Source organism: Leptonotus elevatus, chromosome 9 (assembly GCF_054856555.1).
Source record: "Leptonotus elevatus isolate MCC_2025b chromosome 9, RoL_Lele_1.0, whole genome shotgun sequence".
In the NCBI taxonomy this organism is placed as follows: Eukaryota; Metazoa; Chordata; class Actinopteri; order Syngnathiformes; family Syngnathidae; genus Leptonotus; species Leptonotus elevatus.
This window is the reverse complement of record NC_141247.1, coordinates 17,046,335-17,062,999: the sequence shown is the minus strand read 5'-3', so window position 1 is coordinate 17,062,999 and position 16,665 is coordinate 17,046,335. Positions and strand designations below refer to the sequence as shown.

The window sequence follows — 16,665 nt, the reverse complement described above, 5'->3', positions numbered from 1 at the left end:
TGAAAGGGAAAAGGTTCCCCAACCCATGATTTAAAGAGCACCAGCCGTTAACCAGCCATTCTACCTCTAAAAGTTACACGGATGTACCTTTTATTTGTGACAAGTGCAAAGCTGTAAAACTTTCCTCTGGCATTCTTCCACATGAGCAATTATCTGCTTTTCAATGGCCTGGCTCGTATTTTTTGTAACTCTGTCTTGCAGACAATTAGTCAGTCATCCCATAAAAATAAAAAAAAGCTTTTATCCTGGGAACGCGAGTGTGTTAATGGAATCTTCTAGCAGCCTTCGCGGACTGACGATATTTTGGTGCAAATGTGCGATCCACAGGTGGCCACATTCATCATACTGCTGACGTTTTTAGTAGGAGGTAAAGATGTAAAAAGCGTATGGATTGAATCCACCGCATCCCTTGTGATCTTTGCAGGCACCCTTGAGGCTCAACGAGGCGTCTTCGCTGATTGGAAACGCCGGACGGAGGCTCGGCAGCAGTTAAAGGGCACAAAACAATTTGGGCCAGTGCTGGTAATAAATGGCGCTCTTTGTTGTTCGGCACCGCTCACAAAGCTCGGAAATGAACTTCGGCAATGGCACAAGGGAAAGTAATAATCGACACCTGTCTTGGAAATTCGTGCTGTAGTATGGAAATCTGGGGCTTATACTGATCATAATTTGAGTTTTTACAGTAAGATTACTTAGTGTAATGCCCTTTCATGAGGGAAAGGAGAGCCACGGTCATTCGTGCACTTGCTCGCAGACCAGTTATAGACAGACACCGTGAGCACACTCACGCAGGAGCTGCTGTCGACCACAGCTCACAGACACTCACACGGACTCGATGATGTCACATGCCACCCGACGAAGCCACGCCTCTTAAAGGCACATGCGTGTTAAATGCAGAGCAATCCACCTATCAAAGTTGAATATAAAAGTAATATGTAAGACTAATTATGGAAATGATCGTACATGTTTAAAGGGGAAGTCAACACTTTTTTTTTTTTTTGACAATAATATGTTCTGTGCAGCCCCACTAGTCTAAATATAGTATTCTGGTTGATATGGTGTTAGTGGAATATGAGTTAAGCGGCAAAATCCAGCCGTTTTTTATCCACGGCCATTTTAACACTTGCCGTCAACTGAAGATGACATCACAATTGCTCAGGTCTCAGGTAACAACCACTCACGGCTCATCTTAGATTAGCGGTGATTGGTGGTTGCCGAAGGCTGAGCAACATGGATGTCATCTTCAGTCGACAGCAAGTGGCAAAATGGCCGCTCCCTGAGGTGGATAAAAACGGCTGGATTTTGCTTCATAACTCATATTCCACAAATGTAATATTAATCAGAATGTCATGTTTAGACTGGTAAGGTGACATATAACATATTATTGTAAAGAAATATTTACGGTTGACTTCCACTTTAAAAGTGATATTGAATTTGTACATTCCTCCGATTTCAGAATTTTGTCCATGTTTGTGTTTATCAAACTCCACACAGGAAGGCCGCAGCTGAGATTTGAACCTTCAACCTCACAACTGTGAGGCAGGTGAGTTAAACCACTTTTTCACGGTATTGCTGAATTAAAACATGTTTTGAGTCAGTTACCAACAAAACCGAAATATATATAGCTCTCCTGTACACTGTTGTTGAATACTGTGTATAGAATATAAATTTGCTCCATAAAAATGCACTACCCAGTTCCTATTACCGCAGCAAATTGCTCTGAGTCGTTTTTTCCAACTTGAAGATCGATTTACTGTCTGTACATGGACGTGTGTGCTCAAAGTGTTGACTCATTTGTTGGCGAAATGTTGCGTATGTGTGTAAAAACTAAAGTGAAAATTGCTTATTCGCTGTAGTTTTACATTATACTGTGCAGTGGTTGAATTTGTTCACAGTATATATGCATGAGGGTTCGAATCTTACTGAAAACACAGCCTGTATAGTTAATGAATGGCTTCATGATGATGACAGTGTGAGTCCGGAACAAATTAATTCACCTTGCATTTATTTCCACAACCATGCGTTATAACACCAAGGTAGACACGGTCAGATTTTATTAAGTGCAACGTTGGCTGCATTCACACTGCAGCTCAATTCCCATTTTTTTTCACAAGTGTCTGATTTTTTTCATGCAGCGTGAACGGTACAATTCCGGCCTCTTTCGTATGCGGATATAAATAGGATATGTATGCGATGCGTCTGCACTGTGCGTAGTCGGTTTTCATCAAAAAGATGAGAGAAATGTTTATGTGAAATAGTTTTAGATCCGAAACATTATCTGCTGACAAAATAAGTACAGGGGTAAAATGAGTGCCCTGACTAAAACTAGACTAAAACATTGACAGTTTTTGTTTTCTTGGACTAAAATAAAGACTAAAATGCTAGATTCAAAGTCAACCACAAATGGACTAAATCAAAACGGAACGAGGTTGACTAACTATGGTAAAAACTAACAAGCGTGATGAAACTGGATTCAAACTGAGACTAAATTAAAAAATGGCGGATACAATTAACACTACATTACATTAACGTGAATGTGAACAGCTGCAATACTTGTCAGCACTATTTTTATGTGCCAATTAATGTATATACAGTGCATATGCGGTATACAATATTAGTCAAACAGATCGTGATACATATGGAAATGTATTTTACTGAAGAGATATATATTTGAAGTATCGACAAGTTCATTCAAATGTATGGAAACGACAACAAAGAGCTCATTGTAACATACTCTCTCAAACGGAGCGGTATCACATCAAATCGAACCACAATCAAACTGAGTTGAACCGTATCAAATCATTGCACTTCAAAATTGAACCATCCTTGAATCGTATTGGAGTGAGTTTTTAGCATAAAATTAGAAAAAAACATTTAAAAAAAATAGCTGCAAAACATTTATGCTAACTGAGCACATCACTGTGATTCAACAAAAATATATATTTAAAAAATAAATACAATAAATTAGGAAACAGCACTCGGCTGATATTTTAACCTCGTCCTACACTCTGTTATAGTAGAAATAACATTCAATATACCAAAAAAAGAAAAGAAAAAAGAGGCAGAGCGATACCCGGCAGATGATCTGAATAATGCAAATTCCTGCGGGCCGTGTACAGATTGAGAATGAAATAAAAAAAGAGTGAATGTAACTCACATTCCAAGTCCCCCATGTGCCTAAATTAAGCCAAAGTTGTTTTTCCCAACCATTTTCTTCTTTTTCTCCACATTTTATTTCTGGAGTATGTACCATAATTCATTTAAATACGACCACCGTCCTTATTTCACAAATAGGCGAAAGTCATCTCATCTTCTGAATAACTTCAACAACTCAGATTAGCACAGAACAAGTTGCTTATCATCTTCTTTTAACTTGTGAGACTTGTCGCTGATAAATCGTGTAAAAAAAAAAAAAGGCTTACTAGTGCAATTACAAAAATCACAAGCCCTGCAAGAACCAAATACACGGCAAAATGCGGAGTAAAACAATAATTGCCTGCATGCTGCAGATAACCCGCCTTTCATTTATATTAAGTCCTCGGATATTATGCTGGCACTGCACATCCCTAAAAGTCAATGCAGCGATATGACAACTTCATCATTTTTTTTTTAATGCATACATACAGAGTGTATAAATTGAATCTATAGGAGGGGAACCTGTTGTTGTGTCCACTTGTGCTTTCTGGTCACACAGACAACAAACTGCGCCGAGCGCGCCGTGTGTTCCAAATGCGCGGCGGGCTCATGACAAAGAAAGAATATAAGAAAGACAATCACTTGCCGGAATGTGTGTGCTGGCACAATCAGTATGCGGCAGCACACGCGTAGTATAGAAAACACATACTGTACGGAACGCTCACTTCCCAGAGCATTCAGCAGTCGTCTTTAAGGAAGGGCTAATCCAAAGTGTGGGGAAAGGAAAAGACGTTTTCCCCACAATTGTTTGCATTAGACGTTTGCCTATATATATATATATATGTTACATGCAGGGAATGAAGGCTTTGCTGGAAGAGGAAGTGTTGAATGGCCACCGCGGCCATGATGCGTTCTCGCAGCCGACATCGGCCCTGAGGCGAGCGTTCGAAGCGAGCGGCGACTGATGGGAATGAGACGCGAAGGTTGCGCAGTTAGACGAACAGCCGTAGCTGTACAATCGTATACCGTCTCTTTAGTTAGCGTTTTCGGCGCGGTCAAAATGGCGAAACGTGAACGGCTACAGTAGAATGAGTTGGCTGTTGGGATAAAATGTTTCATTGGAATTAATCGCTTGACTTCAATAGTTTAACTCCCGATTAATCACACATTTTATATCTGTTCTAAATGTACAATTAAACAAAAAAAATTCCCTATGTTTTCAAGCTCTTGTTTATATAAAAGTGGAAAAAATGTTAAACAAAAACTAATACTGCATCAAAATAATTCATAAAATTTAGTTAAAATTAAAAAGATGTACTGTACTGTAAAAAAACGAGTGTGATATTGATTTGCGTTGAGGTAAAATATCTGCCACTAGATGGCATAATTGCATTTGTAAGACGTTGGTGACAGCTCAGTGCATTTTTCTTTTCATATTAAGAGCTGTCTAATCTTTAACACGAAGTAACTTGGGAAATTCTGCACATTTTTAAAATTGTAAAATACAACTTTTTTCCCCAAAATATCTTTACAGTAGCCTTTTTATTTGACCATTTAAGACTGAAATGTCTTCTAATTAGTAGATTAACACCTTAGCTGTTCACAATGGGTACTCCTGCAAGCCTCTGGCCAATACTTTTCAGACCGGATTCGGGTTCGAAATTTCCCACCTCTTGTCTGAGGATGGGACGTAATGTGTGCGGTGTGTATGTGAAGAAGGGTATGTGCACCGATTCCAAATGGAATATTCTACGTTCAGTAGCTTTAAATGTAATACTGCTGGAATTTCCCCAGTACAGGCTTTCCAAGTAAGGGGCGGTCATTAATCGCACGTTTAACTCAAAATTAACACACTCATTTTGACACCCCTAAAAAAAATATGCTTACTCGTTGAAGCCAGTTAAGACACGGGCTCGGCATTGTAGGCAATGTCGCCCGATACATCGGTGTGGCTAATATAGTATAAAAACAAGCAACCATTTTGGATAGATGAGACCTTCTTCTGCATCTGGCAAAAAAAATGGTGCTACTGTGTCTCCAATCTTTTTGGTGGCATTCATTAAATATTTCAACTGACAACATATAGTCCTATAGCAGTCAATGTTAGTATAGTATGAAAGATAACAGACCAGTGAACATTTTCTCAGAACTTTTCATTCTCTTTTGCTTTGGTGTAGTTTTGTTATTAAAAAAAAAAAAAATCCCACGTTCACATGGATTAGCACATCATCCACGATTAGCCACATCGCCTAAAGACAGCCATAATCCTATGTTCTGGGACTTTGATGCAGCATAGTCGCTAATTTTACAGTAGCGCAGTATCTGCCTGCTGCATTTTGTTCAAACGTAGTCACCATGTCACCACAAAAAAAAAAGAAAAAAGAAGAAATGTTAAGTATCGCTGGCAGATCAAAGCTTCAATTGGGTCAGAAAACGACTGCATTCATTCTTTATCTGCACAGCATGTATTACATTTTATAGCATTGCCATATCTATAAGCGATGTGGGTGCCAACAAATTAGGAGGGGGGTTCCCACCCCCCCCCAAAAATATGAATGCGAACAAATCAAATGGTTTCATCAGCTCATATTTTTGATCTCGTTTTGATTACTGCCAATTCGACACAGTTGTTGTCTTGTATGCAAAATAGGCAACGCTGAATTCTGGCAGATGAATAGTCACCTGCCAAAAGATGCGGCCGCCACTGCAGATACGCTTATGAATATTGAAGATGGAATCAAATTGTTTGATCAGTGAGCATTCAAGGCTGTGTGAGTTTCATACATGTCATCGTCTTCAAGGACATTAAATGTGATGTTTTACAATGATTCAAACATTGTTATTAATTAATGTATTCGGCATCAGATTTTCAGTATGGTGAAACCAGATGACTTGTGATTTAAAAAAAAAGAAGTGAATATGCAGTTGTGCTCATATATTTACACACCCCAAGTATATTCACTTTTTATCACAAGTCATCTGATTTCACCATACTGAAAATCTGATGTCCTCATCCTCTTCTGTAATACTGTAATAGTCACCTTGAAAAAAATATATAATTATTATTTTTTTTTTTTACTTCATTCCTGTGAACAAGTTTAGCCTTTTTAGGCCAAATTTGGTAAATTACTGGAAATCCTTCCATTCAAACCCGCTTTGCAAAACTAATCAAAGTACTTTTTTTTTTCTTATTGGAGAGAGTCAGCTCCATAGAATACTGTCTGCGGCGTCCAATACCCAATCAAAGCCACCTATTATAAGTGGTTGCTAGGCTACAAAACCTGCCTTATGCGGATCACCGACGACGTGATGAGATTCATGCCGTCTTGACACTTGAACGCATCGCACCAATCCGCACAGTGTGCACTCGAAAAATACTTGGGAGGCACAAGAGTGGATAATCTAATGAGCGGCGCTGGTGAAAAAGAGTGGCGGACAGCAAACAAGAATATTGGATGCCTGCAGAAGGGCTGATATTGAAATGACTGACATGTTTTCTCTGGTCCGCAGCAACATCGAATTTGGAGCTAATCTCCATTTTTTGTGTAGTGTGAAGAGTTTTCCTATCAAGGCTGCGTGGTCCAAACCTTTCTGCTTCGACATGTTAGGGAAACGTGCTGCCAATCATGAGGTTCGCTGGCAATCCTTTCACTTTTAGCACACTTTGGGGAAACGTGTTTTGCTGTATTCATGTCAGGGTTCAATTATGATTTACTTAACATCACTCTTAGCCTTCCGTTCCACTCTAGACATCCTTCAAAGCTGGGAAATTGTGAAGCCGTTTTCTCTTTTATTGCCTTTAACAGGTAAAAAAATGTCATCACATCAGAAACTTTGCCCAGTCCAATCTTTTTTCTTTTTTTTTACCCAACATCCACAAAATCCTTTCCCCAAAGTCTCAGCTAATGCTAACACGCTGACATGCCTTGTGAAAATGCTTACAGCGAAAATAAATAAATAAAAATAACATAAGTAAAGACACATAATCAGCGTTTCGCCTTAAGTATCATTGGTATTGCACTGATGTGCTTTTGCTGGAAAAGCCTGACAAAGTGGCAAGCAAAACACAAGCATGTGATACAACTTGAGTCTCATGTTGCGTCAAGCATCTAATTGGGAAAACCTGCTGTGAATCGGGTAATAGGACGTTCTCCCACCAACAGGGAAAGACACAATAACCGGGATAATCATGCATTTTTTATTATATTCACTAATCATTATGCACTTTTTTTTTTTTGCCTCACTACTTTCTCGGGTGCTATTGTTGATATTGTGCTCCAGTAACAGAGTAGATGTGCACTTGTAGCTGAATAGAGCCTACTGAGCTTGCGGCAGAAATGAGTTATACATTTCATCCATTTTCGACATACAGTGCAGTGCTTGTGTTCGATAGGCTGGCACATGAGCTGGAAATCAGATGACTTTGGGCGAGAGACGGGCTACATCGTGGACTGGTCACCAGCCTCATACTCATTTATCTTCTTGTATTTTTGTATCAAATCATTGGTTAATTGATATATTGTAAATAAAAAATATATATATATAATGAACAAGTTTGCATGTACATTATTTAATGCTGGTTTATTTGATCAATTAATTGGTCAATTGATTTATTATGAATAATAAAATACATGTAAAATAAATTTCACATTTACATTGAGAGTTTTATATTTTTTTTAATGAAAGATTGTTTAGTTGGTATATTTTACACATGAAAAACGTTTGTACAATAAACAATTTTGCATACACATGAACATTTTCCCATTTATTTTATTAAATATTAATTGGGTTATTGTAAAACAATACACTTAAAAATAAACCCTTTTACAGGTACATTAAATTATACATATCTATATTTTTAAATTATTAGTATTAATTGTTATTAATTAAAAAAAATACAATTATTTTATTTGTTAAAAATTAGCAATTTTACACGTGAATTTTTTCATTCTTAGTATTCATTTTTATCTTATCTACGAATGACATAGCCAATCTGTACCTTTTAATCTTCAAACGTCACTTTCCCTTTTTTTTTTTTTTTGCCATTCGTTCTACCCGGTAGCCATTAATGGAATAACTTTGAACATGAACGGCACACTCTTATTTTGAAAGTAAACGGAAATGACGAACGTCAACAGACGCACGTGTTCACTTCTCGCTTGCCGTATTTACTTCCGCCGCTGTTGATACTTTAATGGTTGCTATCTGGAAGCTTTGCCTTGGATACCCTTATTACAAATATCAAGAAGTTATTAAATATGTAAAATAAATGTCCAGCCCTCGAATGGATACTTCCGAGGAGTCGTCACGGAGCAGATAGCATCTAATACGGCGCCATTGGCCGCCAGGTACTTTTGATACTTTTATTCTCTATTCACGTCAATAGTGCTTAGCTGTTAGCTTCGCTCGTACACTTGCTGCTGTTAATAAAAGTTCATAATAAGGTTTTTAGTTTTTCAACACGTTACAAGGTTACATTAATGATCTGCTAATAACAATGCTGTCGTTTGTGCGTCCACTTTAGTTAAATTAAAGTTTTCGATGCATATGCCATACACTCGGCGAGTGACATCACCTCCGTAGTCAATTAAAAAGAAAATGTTTTTAATATCAGAACGGTCTGTTTTTGTGTACCTTTTAATGCTTGAGTCCAAAACGCTTTGAAATTCTCCATGAGTTTTTTCTGAACACACAAGAAAGTGACGAGTACGTTGGGAACAGCCTGCAAGTTGCTTGCATTGTAGTGCACGGCGAACGTGCAGCGATAGCCCATTTATATCAGTCATAATAATATTAATGATAATAATAATGATGATAATAATAATAATATTAAAGAACATGTGCTTCCTCTTGGGAAAAAAAACGTATGTCCTTTAAAATAAAATAAAATAAAAACATGTAAATAAGCCCATTTTATTTAAAATGTTACGACCTGGACAAAATCGTGTCAAAAGTAGGCTATATGTGGCTAAATCGCAACTCGAATTAATTGAGAAATTAATTAAATTAGACGATTATTCGCCCACATCGACCTGACAATATTAATCAAGCGGTCATTGTTTTCTTTGTAAAGGTAATTTTTTCAATACAGTATATCGTCACCGACCTGACCACAAGCGCACTCTTAATTGGAGGCTCCCGGACCCCATCTTTCCCCATTGCAAATGTATCATAGGTATAAAATGACCATACCAAAACATGGCATTTGACACCATTTATTAACAAAAAAACAGCTAATAGCGGTAATGAAATAAATGAATTCATCCTGTAGTAAATAGATGCATTTTAAATATAAAAAAATAACTTAAAACATATGCGCAAAAAAGGGGGCCCCCTCTGGAGGATGACGCCCTACGCACAGCGCGTGTTCTGCATTCAGAGAGGGGCAGCTCTGGTCACTGGTCAATATTGACTCTTTTTGTGCAAAGCGAGGCCCGCCTGTTGCTAAATGTTAATCGTCTCATCGACTGACTTCCCCTGAGCCCTCATTTGGCGAGCACCTTTCACCTTTCATTCATTCAAGCAGACAGGTGCACAATCACGATTCCCGCTGTGTGATCTAAATGTGAGTCAAGTTACTGCGGAGGTCATTTATTAGCCGCTAGTTAGATTGACACGTGTCCTTTTCAACAGGGTGCTAAGAAGGGAATGAATATTATGTATGAGATATTTTAGCACATGGTTGGTAGACTTTTGTTTGTGTAACGTCAATAGATACTTGCGCCTCTGCACATTTTAGACTAGCCTTTTATTGTGGCCAGCGTAAGGCACACCTGTGCAGTTCTTGATACGCCGCACCTCGTAGGTGGGATGGATTATCTTGGTAAACAAGAAATGATGCACAGATTTAGATTGTGTTGTGATGTTACACATTTGTGAACGATGTATGAGGGGAAATGTCCTTTTGGATATATGTAGAAAAAGTTTTAGATCTTTGAGTCTAGCTCATGAAAAATGAAAGCAAACCAAAAATATTGTATTTAATTATTATTTTTTTCCAATTAGAACAGTACACGCTGTCAACAAGATACCAAACATCACCATATGAAGCAACAATTTTATTCTGTTAATGAAGAACGTTTTCAATCAATAATTTTAATCAACTCGAGATACAATAGATGCGCTTCCTTCTACTTGAGCTTGATTTAAATCATGATAGAGATATCAATATTTGTCATGTCAGCAGGTTTTGCTTCATTAATCCGCTTGCTTGATTGATTGATCCAGTGTGCGCTTCCACGACCTTTTGTATAGTCAGCCACTGCTCTGTTCACTCCTTTGCGTTTACGTAATTGAAGCTGAGTGGCATAGTTAGAAAGTGTGTTATGTCGCGTCATCGCAAATCAAAATCAAAAGGAAAATGTAAAAAAAAAAATCGACGTTAATTATGTTCCATTGTTCAGGTAATGCTGTATTTCCGTCTTGTACGGGGAAGTGGATGTTGAATGGCTTGGAAAAGGCTGTGTTAAACCAATTGTGCCAGCCAACAAGACGACTCCAGTCACTGTTTGTATTTCCTTTTTCTGCTTCAATCCATCTGACTAAACTTTGGGCGCTTGAGGCGTTTTGCTCAACTTGGCTTTTTTTTTTTTCTTCTTCTCTCCCGTTTGGAGCTGTGTTGAGAATATTTGCCTTGTATACAAACAAATTATTTCCACCCCCGCTGCCGGTGAGGAGAGGTGACATTTCTCATTATGTGATGTTTTATTGAGCCTCCTGGGTTTTTTTTGCGGGGCGGGGGTGATAATGTTGGATGAGAAAAGGCAGGTGTTGGTTGCATTTGATGATGCGATTTTCAAGTGAAGCAGGATGTTTTTTGTACAAACGAGAACAAAAGCTTTTCATCCTTCAATTACTCGTCCAAGGCCAGGTATGTTTTCAATACCGGTCAACCATCCGCATGTTCTTGTGTCTAACGATATTGATCGGTAGGGCCGAAACACCGCTGAAACATCCTGTAGTTATCGTTTCCACTGTGTAGCATTCAGTAGCAACCTTGCCACCATATCCCAATGCTGTATAATCATATGTGATAGCTCCTAAAGGTGTGAAGTAAATTAATTTCATAACCCAGTAATTTAGAGAACTTCATTCACATTGACAAGTATGTGGGGGTGTACATCCCTGTGAATCTCGGAGGGGGGGGGGGGGGGGTTGTGTTCTTTTGCGAATATTGAGAGGGGACTCCGCTGCTGTAGGTGGCGTTATACACCTTATAGATGTGATTCACCAGTAATTTAAAAGAAGAAAAACAGGAAGCGACTGCACCGTGCAGTGGCGTCGCATGACTTTGCTTTTGTATTTCTTGATAAACCGTAGCGTTTCTTTGCTGTTTTCCATTTAAAATTGCACGAATATTCGCTTCTTTAATTAATTCCAAAAAGATTTCGGTTTTGTCGTCCCCCCCAAACATGAAACATTTTCTTTTGTTTTATTCATTTTTTTCCCCGATACATTTCAGAATCCACCCCCTCCAAGTGTAATTTTTTTTTTTTTCGAATTATGGGCCCTTTTTCGAATTTCTAGCGTTTCCATTAAATTTTATTTTTGCATTTCTTGAAAATTCGAATAAAAATGAGTGGATGGAAACCTCATTGCAATGTAACCATTGAACCGTCAGTCAAAACCGAGGTGTGTGCCTCCTTCGAGTGAGAGCTGAGCTGCAGGTGGTAGCCTCATTTTCCCCACACGCTAATTTGGTTAACGGGATTCTTCGTAAAGCTGCTCAAATAATAGCGCTGTGTGAAACACCATCCAGAACCCCCCTCACACACACACACACGCACACACACTGGCTAGATCTATCCTCGATGCTGTCACTGTGACTTTTTGATGAAAGATAGCTTCTGAGTAGCTGCCAAAGCGTTTGAAAAGACTCCAAGCTCTAAAACCAGGATGGCTGCAGCGGGTGAGACATCTGGATAAATGTGTGAAAGGATTTGACTGCTTTTCCTGCCTCAGAGGAAATGCTGGAATCAGATGAAGCACTGTAAAAACTTTAATCCATCTGCCAGCGCCCCCCCCCCCCCCCCAAAAAAAACTTCTTATGAGTATGTTTATTATTTACTCGAAAATATTCAAATATTAACTCTACGAAATTATAAAATGATCATGTGTGATTGCTTGCTGATTAAAGTCAAAGCGTTGGTTTGAATCCATGTTTCATCACATTAACTACAGCTAATGAGTTGGCTGTCATTGAAGGTTGCGACTGTTTTTGATGATTTGATGAGGATTTAAATGAAAAACAATGTCTCTCCGTCACCAAGCCTCATATCATAGGCAGGGTACACACGTAGCGAGAATCGGGCTGGATTTTCCCTCCCTCGCGATCACACCTGTTCCAAAAATGGTCAAGAGTTCAACCGAGCCACTAATTCCCTGATCGTGATGTGAAATTGAACAAGATGGTAGGATAGCAACTGGTTGTGTTGAGTGTATCGCGTCTCATAAGTTATTTACCTCTGTAAAAATGACAAGGAGAAAACATTTGCAACTGTTATGTCGTCAACAGATAAAGTAATGGGGATGTAACCGGTCAATCTTTGTACTACGAAAGACTTTAGGTGTCAACTTAGCCATGTTACAAATTAGTTCAGTCAGTGTTCAAAATGTGGTTAGTTAGTAGGAGTGTTAGAAAAAAACGATTCAGCAATATATCGCGACGGCCGAATCGATTTTTAAACATAAATGTTTTGTTATGGGAATATTCAACAAAACGTCTTACTTAGGGTTAGGATTCACACATTAACTCTTTGACTGCCAGACGTTTTCAGAAAAGGGATGCCGTCAGTGCCAGCCGATTTAAGCATTTTGACTGATCTTTCAAGGTCCACAGAAAATGTTCTGTTTGGACTATGGAAACACACGTACTACCAAATGAAAGATTGGACTTTCATCTTTCATCAGAAAACCTTATTCCGTTCTTTAGTAATCAACAATAGAAAATGGTTAGTTTGACCCAATTTCGTCTGTTTTGGACCAAAATACGGAGAAATCAAGCTTTTAGTGAAACAATATTATTTCATGCATTCTAGTGAATTTGACACTTATTTTTGTCCATGAGTGATGCCACAAACACCTAAATAGTGCTTTACTTCTATAAAACACTACCACCAAGAATGAAAAAGTGTTTTTTGATAGCAAAATACGTTTATTTACATTCAACAGTGTAACAATTTGACAACAATTTGGCAAACTATTTACAAATGTGTGCAACTGTGGTGCTATTTACAAATATGTGGATGTTTCAACGACAGTTTTTCTTTTTGTAACACTCTCCTGCGTGCAAGGAGACGCAACAGCATTTGCACAACAGATTGCCTCTTCGCGTGCGCCACTTTCTTGCAGCACAGCTGCCCAAGGCTTTCCTGCACCCGTTTTTGAAAAAAAAAAAAAAAACATAGGGGACGTCTTTTAACGTCCTCGGCGCCCTTCCCTAGGTTTATGCTAAACGTTTTATAACGTTTATGGCAGTCAAAGAGTTAAGCATGGACGAATGTTATATCAATGGAACATTAAGCCTTCATATTTTATTTCAGTGCTGTTCAAACATGAAGCAGACTGCAACCTGTTTGTTAAATGCAGTGGCTCCGTTATAAGCCTGCATTTTCAGATAAATAAATACATTTTCATACAAATCTTACAGTGTACATGTACAAGTTTACTGATTAGTATTTTCTAAATTTGAGTAAAAAAAATAAAATCGCAATAATCAATTTATAGATTTGTATCGGGATTAATCAGTATCGAATCGAATCGTGCTCTATGAATCGTGATGCGAATTGAATCGCCAGGTACTAGGCAATTCACACCCCTATTAGTTAGACACACTTGACACGGCAGACTTGTCAGACTCCCTTGTCACTATCAAGTGGTACATCCATCCATCTATTTTCTACAGCATGTATTGTGTTCAGGGTCACTGAGAAATATGTTGCCTATACCAGCCTGGGCTGGAAAAGTAAATCCTGGAGAGACCATCTGTCAATCACTAAAGCTCTGCGTACACTGTATGATTTCGAAGTGTTGTAGACCGCATGATGGAACGTCAACGCCTCGGAAGTCAAAGCTAGCAATTGAAGTAGCTGGAGTATATGGAAAGAAATAGGGCTAAAAACGAGCTAATTCGATTATGTATCTAATAATCTAACACCCCTCAATAACTCCCTAGGTAATGTTATCAAGATTGAAGGGGATGTTTCTGCTTTTTTAGAATTCCAACGTAACAACACTTGTCAAACTAATTCATAGTCTTTCAACCTTCATTGCATGCGAAACTGGCCTTTGTTTCAGAAAGAGGACCGGACAGCTGTGAGGAGGAGACTGTCGAGTGACACGTAGAACGAAAGGATCTGAATTCCATTTGGCCTGACCTTCTGATCAATACACTCTTTTTTTAGTGCCGCCGGCCGAGAGCGAGGCGCGCTTCTTTTCCAGACTAATAAAGATGACACCAAAGCTGCTACTGCGCTGGACTGTCAATACCTTTAACACCCCCATCGATTCTCATTACAGTTAATGGTTTCTTTGCTGAGGGAGATTGCGGGGTGGGGCGAATATTCTGGTTGTGGGATTTACAGAAATGCGGGAAGACATTTGATGACGTATTATGACACTGATCAGGTAAATGATGAAAGACTGGCAGTTGTTTGTGTAGGTGTTAGGCAACACCCTGTAGCATTATGGGCATATATGCTAAGTTTGTAGCATTTGGCCTACAAGTATGTCTCGAATGTACTCGAGAGTATATTCGAACTTATTTGTAATTGCGAGTATGTTTGAACGTACTCGTGAGTGTTGGCAGTTTATGATGGTCTGACACTTTTCTGCTGGAAAATGCCTTTAATCATACTTAGCCTTACACTTTCGGTAGCCTACAGAGTTTCATTTATTCATCCTAATTAGTGATCACCCCGGAAGGCTCTTGTCTCTTTGGGGTTATCAGATTCTTTGTGTACTCCTCTTAAGACTGTCCCCATGGAGTACTGTTCTCCGCAGCCTCTGTGTTTTTTTTTTCCCCCCTCACTGACATGCTCTGGGATTACAGCAACACTATCTGCTCATCATTTCAGCGAATAGAAGCAGCATTTAGAGGCCTTCGCTGACAATAGCGAGATGGAAAAACAATGCCAAGGGGGTCATGCGTTAGCATGTGCTTTGTACCACAAGGTGAAAATTCCAAATCTGAAAATGGGAAGATTATCTTGTAGATCATTATGTGGCTATGGGGACTTAATCATCACATTAATATTCACACTCTTATCCGCATGCTGGAAAGATGCTTGGACTTCTTCAATGCTACACATTTCTATTTGATAGGGGTGTTTTTGAAGTGACCTTTGATAGAATGCCGCATGTTGTTGTTAGGGCTGCTCTTGCCTCGATTGCAGCATTCGCAAATAAGCGTAGGTGTATCTGAATTTGCATAACATTTCAAATTATACTGAAAAAGGCCTTTTGATTGAGCGATTCCACAAGGGGAACGCCGGGGATAGACTGGAATCACAGTGATTCGTCCGCCGACGCAAATCTTTGCTGCGCTGATCGTAGGTCAGTTTTATTTGGATCCAATGGAATTGTTTATCTTAACATACTTGAGCTTCAACGTGGGCAAAAAATTGTATCGCTTTCTGCATTTTTAGTAGTGACATTTTTCCGTCAATTTTTTTGAACAGTTTTGAACAGCAAATTTCCACAAAATAGCAGGTATTTCACGACAGATATTATAGTACCTTCCACAAAAAAAACATTTGTGATAACCGTTAACAAATCACCACAATGTGTAGCAGGGTAGCACGGAGTAGTGTCATGAAAATGGGATGATGTGGTCAGTTGAACGTCACAGCCTAATGCGACTGAAATAGGCCATCAAAAAATTACCAGTAGCCATGTCAAATTACCAAGGGTGGATTGATCAATGGCGGCCATTTGTTGTCAATATTCATCCCTGGTTGAAAAGGAGAAAATGACATATTGCCATTCCTGAAGGTCATGTTATGGGGGTTGCAGTTCCAATTAGTGTATTTTCACATTCCAAATGAAATACAACTGCCCGCACAAGTATCCCGCCATGCAGTTAAGGCTGGATTTCGTCGCGCAAACAAAATTCCCAAAGCAGATCAAGTCAAAAACTTTGTCCTTTGCTAAATTGAAGGACAAGGGAGATAACAAACAGTTTAAGTTGTATATATTCCACCTGTTCCCAGAAGCTCTACCACTTCCCTCTCAGGCTGTTGTGGGATTCGGCAGCCGTGGTGTCCCTTTAATTGGCTGTTGCCTACAAACTAACTAAAGGGGGGAGGAGGACGTAAGCTGAATGTCAAATAGATCTCTCCAACTGGACCCAGTGCCTTCATCTGGGTGCAAGCACAAATTTATGGAACCACGCTCATTTGAATATTCTACAGTGTATTGGCTGTTCCATCTCTTGAAACAACAACCTTTATTAGAATGAAAGAAAAAAGCAAAATAAGCAAAAAAGCATGACTCTACAGAGTAGCTCATGGATGAAAGTCTTGGGGATATACT

General features: G+C 38.9%; 2 protein-coding genes across 5 annotated transcripts in view; both read left to right on the top strand.

Annotated features, from left to right (window-relative positions):
* LOC147168587 (DNA dC->dU-editing enzyme APOBEC-3G-like) overlaps window positions 1–1,906 on the top strand; it is a 144,219-nt gene extending 142,313 nt beyond the window's left edge. Inside the window, exons 17-18 of the mRNA XM_086084539.1 lie at window positions 425–522; window positions 1,495–1,906. The gene's annotated coding sequence lies outside the window, so the exon portion shown is untranslated. The remainder of the gene's footprint in view (window positions 1–424; window positions 523–1,494) is intronic.
* Window positions 1,907–8,330: 6,424 nt separating this feature from the next.
* enox2 (ecto-NOX disulfide-thiol exchanger 2) overlaps window positions 8,331–16,665 on the top strand; it is a 164,608-nt gene continuing 156,273 nt past the window's right edge. For 3 of the 4 annotated variants that reach the window (XM_086085302.1, XM_086085300.1, XM_086085304.1), the window contains exon 1: window positions 8,331–8,483. The gene's annotated coding sequence lies outside the window, so the exon portion shown is untranslated. The remainder of the gene's footprint in view (window positions 8,484–16,665) is intronic. The other variant, XM_086085309.1, reaches the window with a different exon arrangement.